Here is a 12794-nt window from a genome sequence, read left to right as displayed (position 1 = left end):
GCTGCTAATGGAGGAAGCTTATTTAAAGTGATCTAGAACTGGACTGTCAGGACTCAAGGGTGGGTTTGTGGATAGCAGGTGGGGAGATGATCATCTAACTGCATTTGGTTTTTACAATAAATAAGTTTATCTCAAGTCTTCAGTCATGTTTCCCCTCAAGTTGGAGAACAGGGGGGAAAAATGTAGTAAACTTCATGGCACTAACAAACAGAACATTTCATAATATCTTGATTTTTCAGCATTGCTAGTTAGTCAGTCCCTAATAGAGGGTTATGAGGCAAACACTAGTTTTAAGCCTGACTAATGACACTAGGACTGGGAAAAGAGTCTAAAAAAGAGTGGATATATGTATACATATAACTGATTCACTTTGCTGTACAGAAACTAACACAACATTGTAAATCAACTATACTCCAATAAAAATTACAGTATGGAGGTTCCTTAAAAAACTAAAAATAGAACTACCATATGACCCAGCAATCCCACTACTGGGCATATACCCTGAGAAAACCATAGTTCAAAAAGAGACATGTACCACAATGTTCATTGCAGCTCTATTTACAATAGCCAGGACATGGAAACAACCTAAGTGTCCATCAACAGATGAATGGATAAAGAAGATGTGGCACATATATACAATGAAATATTACTCAGCCATAAAAAGAAACGAAACTGAGTTACTTGTAGTGAGGTGGATGGACCTAGAGTCTGTCATACCGAGTGAAGTAAGTCAGAAAGAGAAAAACAAATACCGTATGCTAACAGTTCTATTAAAAGCATATATATATATATATATGGAATCTAAAAAAAGAAAAAAGTTACTAATGAACGTAGTTGCAGGGAAGGAATAAGGAGGTAGACATAGAAAATGGACTTGAGGACGTGGGGTGGGAGGGCGAAGCTGGGGTGAAGTGAGAATAGCATCGACATATATGCACTACCCAATGTAAAATAGTTGGCTGACGGGAAACAGCAGCATAGCACAGGGAGATCAGCTCGGTGCTTTGCGATGACCTAGAGGGGTGGGATAGGGAGGATGGGAGGGAGGCTCAAAAGGGAGGGGGTATAGGAACATGTGTGTGCATATGGCTGATTAGCCTTGTGCAACAGAAACTAACACAGTATAGTGAAACAATTATACTCTAGTAAAGATCTATTAAAAACAAAATAGGTACATGCACCCCTATGTTCATAGCAGCACTATAAAAAATAAAAAAAAAACAGTAGAACCATTTACCTTATGTACCTGCAAAAGATACTGAGTGACATATAACTGTAGAATCTATATACACATAATACAGTTTAATATTATAGTCTGTCTTCTAATGTGAAATCTTTTGAGAAAAGGTAGCAAAAACATCATTTGCATTTACTTGAACTCTTAATACTTATTCCCCAAATAGTGTCTAAAACAGTTTTGTGCAGTCATGAAATTAAGTAGCAACATAGTATTGAGCTAAAGGGAAAAAAGATTTAGGAATAAATTGTCAAGGCAAGTTCAATTAAAAGCTCTCTGTAATAGACACCAGGGATTTCTTGTTCAGATAACCTTAGCAGTTTTGGTTGCACATGCAAGAGATAGTACTTGACAGGTAATATTTTTTTTAATAACTTCATAAAATACTGTCTTACAACCATTGGAGAGCTCTTAGGTATATTTACATATAGGCACAATGGAGGATTTTTTTCTTGGAATAATAAATGATTTCTAGCATCTTTCTAGAAAACATTTTACTGACTAAATTATCTTTTTCCTTCAGTGGATTTTATTTCCTTTTTTTTATTTTAACGTTAGTGACTATACACATACACACAGAAATATATACAGATTGGTTTTTTGCTTTAGATCACACCTAAAACAACAATGTAAGTAAAAAACCTGTGTAAATAAATTGCGTTGAGTGTGAATATTCACAAGTTACCTTTTATTATTCTGTTCTGATATTTGTCTTTAAAAGTAATTTTCTTCATTAAAGGGGCTTTGCATCTCACTTAGAACAAAGTCCAGACTCCTGCCTACGACTTCCCAGGCCCCTCCCACTCTGCCCCGGCCCCTCCCGTACCTCTCAGCGTCAGCTCTGCCACCCTGCCCTTGCTGACCGTCCCACTGCCCTGTGCACTTGCTGTTTCCTCTGATGGGAATTGGCTTCCTATCATTTTGACCTCAGCTCAGAAGTCCTCAGAGTATCCTTCCTTCCCCACCTGTCTGTGGTTATGTTCCTCAGCCCCAGGCATCACCTCCCCACTCCCTTGTTTACTTTCTTCATAGCACGTCACTAAGAAATTTGCTTGTTTTTCATGATCTTTATATCCCCCCACCCCTGAATGCAAGCTTCAGAACAGCAGGGACCTTGTCTGTCTCATCAGCCATTCTTCCCAATGCCTAGAACCCTGCCTGGGACAGAGGAGCTGCTCAATGAATACTTATTCCATAAATGTGGAATAAATAAGTAAAGACAGATAGCAATACTAATTATCAACATTAACACAATACAGGGAAGGGAAAGAGACGACATTCCTCAGCCTTGTGGTAGTTCTTTGGGAATCGTCCTCAAAGTTAGGTATTGTCAACAGGTCAGTAAATAACAGCATCAGTGTTATCTTTGGTTCTCCACTCACAGTGAAGAAATGGGGGATAAAGAGAGAAGTGTTCTTCACTCTTAGTAATTCTAAGCCCTGCTCACTGAATGAATGCTGTGCCAGTAACCAAAGCAGGTGAGCCCAGAGAAGGGACTGATTTCAGACTAAAGGTTATATGGGAATATATAAAGGAGATGGCTGGAAATACAAGTGTGGGACTCAGAAGTGAAAAATACACCTTGGAAGTGATACCCAGAGAGACTATGTGAATGAATGAGATTCCTGAGAAAATTTAGCAGCACTGGAAGAGACCTAAGGACAGAACCTTAAAATAGACCTTTAGGGAACATCATTGTTTCAGCACGAGAAGAGAAAGATGGAAGCCACGGAAGGAGTGAAGGGGAATCTTTCTGAAAAGTTCAGCCTGGTGCACACTGAATAAACAGAAAAAGGAATGGGCTCCACTCGGAGCTGAGTGCTTTTCCCCTGCAGACCAGCACTGCTGCAGATAACTATAGACTCAAAAAACCTACTTGGTGATTTGGAGAGTGAACAAAAACCAGGAGCTCAAAACTTCCCCTCTCCCTGTTCCACTTTGTCCTGAGAGCAAACCACAGTTGTAGAGCAACACAACTGGGATGGATAAAGTGTTTCCCCAAAACCCACCACCTCTTTGTCCAGAGAAGCCAGGGAAGAAGCCCAGGTCACTGGAGAGTGAGGAATCCCAGAGAGGCGGGAATGGAAATCCCCTGATTTTCTGTGTGAACTTCACACAAATCTCTGGCTTACCTCTAAGTATACATGAGCAGGATAGAGCAGCAAGAGCTTAAAGAATTGAACTGAGATTTGAACTACTGCTTAAGGCAAACAACAGAGAACTTACAACTTAAGTAATCAAGTTAACTTCCTGCTAAAGCAAAAACCTCAACATTCAGGGGAATATAACAGAATTCCAGTTCTCCACAATATGACATGCACGATTCCCAGGATACAATCCAAATCACTTGATGTACAAAAAAACAAAAACAAGAAAATTTGATTCACTCACAAAGGAAAAGACAATCAACCTCAAGATACCCCAGATGTTGGAATTATCACACTAGGGTAGTAAAGCAGCTATGATAACAATGCTCAATGAAATAAAGTTTAAAAAATGCTTTAAATGAATTGATATAAAGGATATCTCACATGAGAAATAGAATGTATAAAAATAATCAAATGCGGGCTTCCCTGGTGGCGCAGTGGTTGAGAGTCCACCTGCCGATGCAGGGGATGCGGGTTCGTGCCCCGGTCCGGGAAGATCCCACGTGTCGCGGAGCGGCTGGGCCCGTGAGCCATGGCCGCTGGGCCTGTGCATCCGGAGCCTGTGCTCTGCAAAAGGAGAGGCCACAGCAGTGAGAGGCCTGCATACCGCAAAAAAAAAAAAATAATAATCAAATGGATGGGCTTCCCTGGTGGCGCAGTGGTTGAGAGTCCGCCTGCCGATGCAGGGGACATGGGTTTGTGCCCCGGTGCGGGAAGATCCCACATGCGGCGGAGCGGCTGGGCCCGTGAGCCATGGCCACTGAGCCTGCGCATCCAGAGCCTGTGCTCCGCAACGGGAGAGACCACAACAGTGAGAGGCCTGCGTACCGCAAAAAAAAAATAATAATAATAATAATAACAATCAAATGGAAATTTCAGAACTGAAAAAATACAATATCTGAAATTGAAAAATTCCCTTGATGGGCTTAATATCACAGTGGGGATGGGTGAACATGAAGATAGATGAATAGACACCATCCAGTTTAAAGAGAAAGAGAAAAAGGGTTGGAAAAAAAGGCTCAGGAGCCTGTGGGACAATGTCAAAATGTCTAATATACAGCTAGTATGAGTCCCCCAAAAGAAAGGAATCATGGAGCAGAAAATTATGTGGAGAAACTAAAGCCAACAACTTCCCATACTTGGTAAAAGACAAAAGTTTACAAATTCCAGCTGCTCAGCAAACACAGAAAACATGAGCCATAAAACAAAATATTGCCAAATTGGACTTTATTTATAAAAGATTCTGCTCTTCAAAAGACATCGCTAAGAAAATGGTAGGCAAGCCACAGGCAGGAAGGATATATTTACAACAACACATTTATCACATAAAAGGCTTGTATCCAGAGTATGTAAAGAACTCTTACAACTCAATTTTTAAAAGGCTAATAAAAAAGATGGGGAAAATATTTGAACAGACACTTAACAAAAGAAAATATATGAATGGCCAACAAACACATGAAAAATGCTCATCATCACAGCCAACATGCAAGTGCAAATTAAAACTACAATGAGATGCCATCTGTGACTCACCAAAATGGCTAAAATGGAAAAGATTAATACCAAATGTTAGTGAGAATTTTGTACAACTCTGTGATATTGCGATTCATAATAAGAAATATGTATTTGGTCTCATCCCTGTCCCTGGCAGATTTCTTAAAACCCTTGGAATTTCCTAAACGCTAAGAGACATGAGGATGCCTTTTGTTATTCCTAAGAAACCCCTTTCTACCACACCTGAATTTATGTTAATGGAACCAGATTAGAGGGTTGGAACTTTCAGGCCCATTGCCCATCCTCAGGGGAAGGCCAAGAGGCTGGAGATTGAATTATTCACCAGCAAATGATGATTTAAGCAATCGTGCCAGGTAACAAAGTTTCCATAAAAACCCAAAGGATGGGATTCTTGGAGCTTCCAGGGTGATGGTGCTGCAAGTGGCACATCTGGAGAGAGCATGGACGCTCTGCCCCTGCCCACACACCATGCTCTGTGCATCTCTCATCCAAGTACTAACCAGCCTGACCTTTTGTAAATTCCGAGATCAGATGAGATTAGGTGGGTTCAGGGTAGTATAGCTGTAGATTGCCCTATGCATCTCTTCATCTGGCTGTTCCTGAGTTATATCCTTTTGTAATAAAACGATGGTCTAGTAAGTAAAATGTTTCCCTGAGTTCTGTGAGCTCTCTAGCAAATTCATTTAACCCTACAAGGGCATTGTGGGAACCTCCACTTTAGAGCTGAGGAGTCAAAAGCACACCTGACAACCTGGACTTGCATCTAAAGTGGGACATGGGGCACTCTTGTGGGACTGAACCCTTAACCTTTGGGATCTGATGTGATCTCTAGGTAGATGATCTCAGAGTTGAGGTACATTGTAGTACACCCAGCCCGTGTTGCAGAATTGCTTGGTGTGGGGAAAAGAAACCCACACGTATGGTGAGCCTAAATACCAGAAGTGAAGTATTCTGTGAATAGTGAGTAAAGAAAAACCAGCCTTTTTCCTCTCCACTAACTCATATACATTCTTGGCAAGATTATTAAATGGTACAACCATGTTAGAAAAGAGTTTGACAGTTTCTTAAAAGTGAAAGTCCACCATATGACCCAGCAGTTCCACTCCTAGGTATTGACCCAGGCAAAATGTAGGCTATTTCCACCAAAAATTTGTCCATAGCAGCTTATTTGTAATAATAACCCCAAACTAGAAACAACCTAAATGTCCATCAATAACTGAATGAATGAGTAAAATGTGGTACATTCCTATGATGGGATACTATTCAGCATTAAAAGGGAACTGAAGTCGGTGGTTTTGAGATGTTCCACCAGCTCAACATGTCAGGTCTGTATGTCAAGGACGCCATCGTGACTCCTATTGACAAGGTGGCTGCCCAGCTCCAAGCATCACATCCTTATAGAACTGTGTTCAAAGACAGGAAGATGGGGCTGGTGGGGTGGGTCTTTACCTATAGAGTTGCTTTTTTCTATCTTGAGAGGAAAGTATCTCCTGGAGACCCTCAACAGATTCTCCATAGGTCCCCTTGGCCTGAACCAGAAATGCCAACAATACAACCCAACAGCCGTCGCTGATCACAAAAAATACAGGGAGGATAAGGACCGTTGGTGACTATGAACGCTCGCCTCACTGAGTACATGGATGCCACACCACAAGTTGCTGAAGAAATGAATAGTGAGAAAGAAAAGGGAATCCACAAAGACCAGTTTTTCCAGGGACCTTGGGAGGGGAGTAGACAGAGAGCAAAGTGGAGAAAGTATGAGTTGAGCATGTTAACAGAGGAAGCAGCAATCAAGAGAAGGAGGATAAAAATGGACATGGGAAAGGAAATTACTGATGGAACAGGGATATTCATTGGAAGAGGAGCACAGCCTTGGCCGTGAGACAGGAGGGAGGAGGATGGAGAGGGTGGTGACCCTAAGAGTGGAGGAGCCTTGGGGTTGGTCGGTTGGTTGGTTGGTTGATTGACAGGTTGGTTGGTTGGTTGATTGACAGGCTGGTTGGTTGATTGACAGGCATATTCTGTGTCCCGAGAATGCGTTTCTCAGAGGTGCTCTGTGCTTGTGCTTCATTGTGAAGAGGTGAGACTCTCTGGATTTATGCTCAGTTCACCTCTCTGTCTTGTCAGGCAAAGACCACTGTCTGTATAGATTGGTGACCATCTGGCTTTCACAGAATCTCTGCCCTTGGTAGATCCTATGAGATGTATTTTAGACATTGAAGGAGAGCACATTCAGGGTGTGGCTTACTCCCGGGCCTATCAAAGTCTCCGCTTGGGCACTGAAGATGTTCTTTCAAGATTTCATGGAGAAATTCATCCATTTCATCTCTTATAGAATGTCTTCGAAAGACTGGATTTGCTTTTTGTGGAAACTACCAAACTGGAACATTGTAGCCCTAAACCACCTACTTTCGCTGTCACCGATTACCTGAAAAGCCATGTAAATGACATTGTACGGTACTTACCATGTAGACCTGCACCTTGCTGGTCTCCCTTGTTTGTCAGAAAAGATCATGAGCCCCTGGGGACAGTACAGCCTCTTGTTGGCCGCTGAATGGAGAGCAGTGAGACAATTTAAATATTGATGTTTCCTGCATCCCGGGCAACCCTATCTGCTCCCTTCTGTCCTTGGGAAGCATAAGCACCAATAGCATCAGTTGCCACCTTTGTGATGACAATTCCCACATAAGCCATTTCTAAGATGAGATGACTTCTAAGCTCATGAGTCACATCCTCCAAATGCCAACCAGACAGCATAACAGAGACCCAGAGAGGGCTCAGGCACGCCATCTCCAGAACTGAATCCATCTCCTTTCTGAAACCACTTTCTCTTCTGTTGTTCCCTGTCTTGACAAGCACCAACACCCCCCCCCCCAAACCCTCTGCCTTGAATCAGGAACCCAGCTTCTCCCTCTCCATCTGCCCTGTGTCCAATCTCTCACGACTCCCAACACCCCAGTGCCCCCCCACCCAGATCCTCGGCGCAGTGGTTGACAGCCCCGAAGGCAGACTCTGGACCCAAATCCCATCTGGGCCACTAGTGGTTGCCCAACTTTGGGTGTTTTAAGCCCCTGCAAACTTTCACATCCTTATCTGTAGGATAATAATGGTATGTGGGTGAGGATTAAGTGAAACAATGTATGTCAAGCTCGTGGCAGGCACACAGTGGGCATTCAGTGAATGGCATCCCCATAGCCACGTCTTCCAACCAGGTCACTGAACCATTGCCGCAGCCTCCCAGCCCATCTCCCTGCCTCCAGTATGTCTTTCCAGGCCAAGGAGGAAAACGTGTTAATGGGACAGAGCACATCTGGGCTTGAGTCCTGGCTCTGCCACTCACTCTCTGTGGCCTTGGACAGGTAAGGTCCTGTTTGGGGAACTCAGTTTCTTTATCTTTAAAATGGATACAATATAGTACCTTCCCCATGAAGATGAAATGAGCTTATTCTTTAATGTGTTAGCCTATTAGATGCAGAATGTGCGCCTGTAGAGAGTAACGATGCTAATCATCATCAAACTTCACAGTTTGACTCCCCACCCCGACCCCAGCATAAAGCCCAGAAGTGCATCACGAAGAGCCCACACCACCCCAACCCCTCCTGTGCTGGGCCTCCTAGATTGGCTGCTTAAAAATAGATTTATAGGGGCTTCCCTGGTGGCGCAGTGGTTTAGAATCCGCCTGCCAACGCAGGGGACACGGGTCCAATCCCTGGTCCGGGGAGATCCCACATGCCGTGGAGCAACTAAGCCCGCGTGCCACAACTACCGAGCCTGTGCTCTAGAGCCCTTGAGCCACAACTACTGAAGCCCACGCTCCTAGAGCCCATGCTCTGCAACGAGAGAAGCCACTGCAATGAGAAGCCTGCACACAGCAACGAAGAGTAGCCCCCTCTCACTGCAACTAGAGACGGCCCGCGCTCAGCAACAAAGACCCAATGCAGCCAAAAATAAACCAATAAAATAAATAAATTTTAAAAATAATAATAAATAAAATTAAAATAGATTTATATTCCTGAATCCCCAGGATAACATCATTGGTGATCATTACAGCGGGCAGTGAGGATGGGCATGGCGTTGGGGAAGGGCAGAGGGAAGACAAGTGCAACGACTAGCAGAGCAGCAGTCGGTGTTTTTGCAACTCAGCCTCGAAAGGAAAAAAGAACGTGCCCTCTGGTCAGTAGGGGAGCAGGGAGCCGAGGCAGGGGGACGTCAGCTAAATGGCCCGTCACTCTTCTAACCGCTTCATGTGCCTGAGCTCACTGAATGCTGGAAACAACCCTACTAAAGTAAGTACTTTTATTTATTATCCCAATTTTACAGAAAAGGAAATGAAAGCACAGAAACATTAAGGAACTTGCCCAAGATCACACAGCTCATAAGTGGCAGAGCTGGGACCCAAAACCCAGCCATGTGTTTCCGGAACCCATGACCCCTACACTGTCCCAGGTCTCAAAATGGTCCTCTGGGGGCTGGCAGGGGGGCAAGCCTCCAGCCCCCTGCAGTGGAAGGAGGACCGTGTTACCAAACAGGACCCCAGCCTGTCCTCGGATGTGGAAGTCCTTCTGCTCATCTTGGAGTCAGCCTGGGAAGCAAATTCTTTCCATGCTAAAATTATGTCTCCTCTGACACATGGAACCAAGTTTATCCATTTAACTGTTTGATTTAGTTAGGTACTTTTTTTCTCTGTCCAACAAATTCTAGCAATAAGGTCACACATCCCCCAAAGATCTCCAGCAGAGGGGTTTCTGGGCCAAGCCCACTCACCTATGGAGACACTGCAGCTCCTGGCGCAGACGAAAAGAACATTTCATTAGCTTTATTCACTTCTCCCGACGTAAGTGGCCAGCAAAGTCTAAATGCTGATGTCACGACTAATTAGTGGTGGCCTCTGCCCTCCTGGTCGCAGTTTCCCATCTGGCTTGTTTGTGTGCAGGGAGCAATGTCATAGGGAGCGTCTTTATGAACTAGCTCTCCTACGGAGATGCTCTAATTATCATTGAAGAAAACAAGCTTTTTGATGTTGTGTAGACAGTTCAGCATCATCTCCCCAGCAGGGCTGGTAATTGTAACACCCTTTCAGTGCATGATGTGTTTTTCTGAAGGTGATAACACCAGATCCTTGAGAACTAGAAATTAGGAGCTCATCTCTGCTTCTCTGTCCTGGACACCTCACCGATCCTGGCTCAGGTTGGGTCCTTCAAGGGCTCTAACACCAATTGTCTGCTTTGGGGTGAATTTTGCCAAGCATCAGAAATTCGGATCAAACCACCAATGCAATCATCATGCCCCTGGGTACCATTTATTGTCATGAAATTGAACCCAGCAGAAAGGAAACCCGTTCAATACCTAAAGGATTAGAGCATATACAAATAGTAATTGATACTGATAAATTTCACAATGTGCTTTTCTTTGAAAAGGAAAAAGAGCGGGGGACTCATTTGAATTCTCCAGTGGCAGGGTTCCATTGAGTTTTAAGGAGTAAGGATTTTTAACAAAGTTAACTTACAGTCTGAGAACATCAGTCTGGCAACAACACTGTCTGCTAGACAGCAGAGGATAGATATGTGATAAAGCAAATATAGCAAAACTTTAATGGTAGAACCTAGGTGGTGGGTATATTCATGTTCACTGCAAAGCCTTTACAACATTTCATTATATTTGAATTTTTTTATTGGAGTATAATTGCTTTACAATATTGTGTTAGTTTCTGCCACACAGCGAAGTGAATCAGCCATACACATACCCACACGCCCTCCCTCTTGGACCTCACCCCCCATCCCCCCCATCTAGGTCATCACAGAGCACTGAGCTGAGTTCCCTGTGCTATACAACAGGTTCCCACTAGCTATCTATTTTACACATGGTAGTGTATTTATGTCAATCCTAATTTCCCAGTTCATCCCACCCTCCTCTACCCCCCGGGTCCACACGTCCATTCTCTATGTCTGCCTTTGTATTCCTGCCCTGAAGATAGGTTCATCTGTACCATTTTTCTAGATTCCACATATATGCATTAATATACGGTATTTGTTTTTCTCTTTCTGACTTACTTCACCCTGTATGACAGACTCTAGGTCCATCCACGTCTCTACAAATGACCCAATTTCATTTCTTTTTATGGCTGATTAATATTCATTGCAGCACTATTTACAATAGCCAGGACATGGAAACAACCTAAATGTCCATCGACAGATGAATGGATAAAGAAGATATATTTGAAAATTTTTCATTTAAAAATATTGAGAAAAAAGGTGTCAGAACCCAAATCTCTTTCACCCCATTAAGGAACTTAACAGCTGTCAGAAAGCATTTGCTGGACAGCAGGCTTTGGGCTCTGACTTTACATACACATCCTATTTCATTTTCATAAGAACCCTATGAAGCCATTGCTCTCATACTTAGCTTACAGGTGCAGAAACCGAGGCTTTAGATGATAACTTGTCCAGAGTCTACAGATGGTGAATGTCAGAGCAAATATTTAAAGTCCAGTTTTCTCCCCATTCTGTTCTTCTGCCCACAACAAGAATAGGAACTGGGGGTTCCCTGGTGGCGCAGTGGTTGAGAGTCTGCCTGCTGTGCCCCCGTCTGGGAGGATCCCACATGTGCGGAGTGGCTGGGCCCGTGAGCCATGGCTGCTGAGCCTGTGTGTCCGGAGCCTGTGCTCCGCAGCGGGAGAGGCCACAGCAGTGAGAGGCCCGTACCGCAAAAAAAAAAAAAAAAAAAAAAAAAAAAGAATAGGAACTGGCTGCACTGGAAGGTCACCACCTGCCTCACTGTCTTAGTTTTGGCTGCTGTAACCAATTACCACTGACTGGGTGGCTTAAACAACAGACGTGTAGTTCTCATAGTTCTGGAGGCTGGAAAGTCTAAGATGAAGGTGCTGGCAGATCTGGTGTCTGATGAGGGACCGCTTGCTAGTTTCTGGATGGCTACCTTTTCGTTGCGTCCTCACATGGCAGAGAGCAGAGAGAGGAAGCAGGCTCTCTCCTCTCTCTTTATAAGGGCACTAATCCCAATCATGAGGGCTCCACCCTAGTGATCTAATCACCTCCCAGTGGCCCCATCATCAAATACCATCACCTTGGGGGTTAGGACTTCAACACAGGGATTTGGAAGGGTGGGGGAGACACAAACATTCAGTCCACAGCACTCATCTGTAACATTCATCTAGGCCAGTTGTTATTAGCCTTCCTTTCGAGAATTTGATGCCATGTAGAATCCCTCCATCTTCCAAGGCACATCTGCACAGCATTTTACACACAAGACTAATGGGTTCATGGCCTCCCTGAGGCCCATCCATGGGCCTGAGAAGCCCCAAACCCCTTTGCTCATGACTGAATTCCCTCTACCCCACCACACATCTCTGTGTTCCAAACTTCCCCACCCTTGCTCCAACTGTTTCCCCTTCCTATTCATCAAATCGCCCTGGAATGTAAATTCCCTGAGGACAGGACACTGTCTCCTTCTCCACTGTATCTCCTTTGCCTAGACCAGCACCTGCCCAGAGTAGGTGTTCAAGAAGCATTTGTTGATTGAAAAATTCCAAAAAATATTTGTTGAGCCTTCCTACAGACTCTGGAGATAGAGTGGTGAGATAGAGTGATGAGTAGTCACAGCCGTGGTCTCCATGCTCACAGAACTATCAGAATGTGTTAGTAATTTACTGCTGTGTAACAAATCACCCCAAAACTTACCGGTTCAAAGCAATAAACATTTATTATCTCACATTTTCTGAAGGTTGGGGATATAGGAGCAGCTCTGCTGAGTGGTTCTTTTTCTTCTTTTAATATTTATTTATTTTATTTTTGGCTGCATCAGGCCTTAGTTGCGGCACGTGGGATCTTTTTGTTGCTGCACGTGGGCTCTTCGTTGTGGTGTGCAGGCTTCTCTCTACTTGT

Source organism: Hyperoodon ampullatus (assembly GCF_949752795.1).
Source record: "Hyperoodon ampullatus genome assembly, chromosome: 14".
Lineage (NCBI taxonomy): Eukaryota > Metazoa > Chordata > Mammalia > Artiodactyla > Ziphiidae > Hyperoodon > Hyperoodon ampullatus.
Note: the sequence above shows the minus strand (reverse complement) of the source record.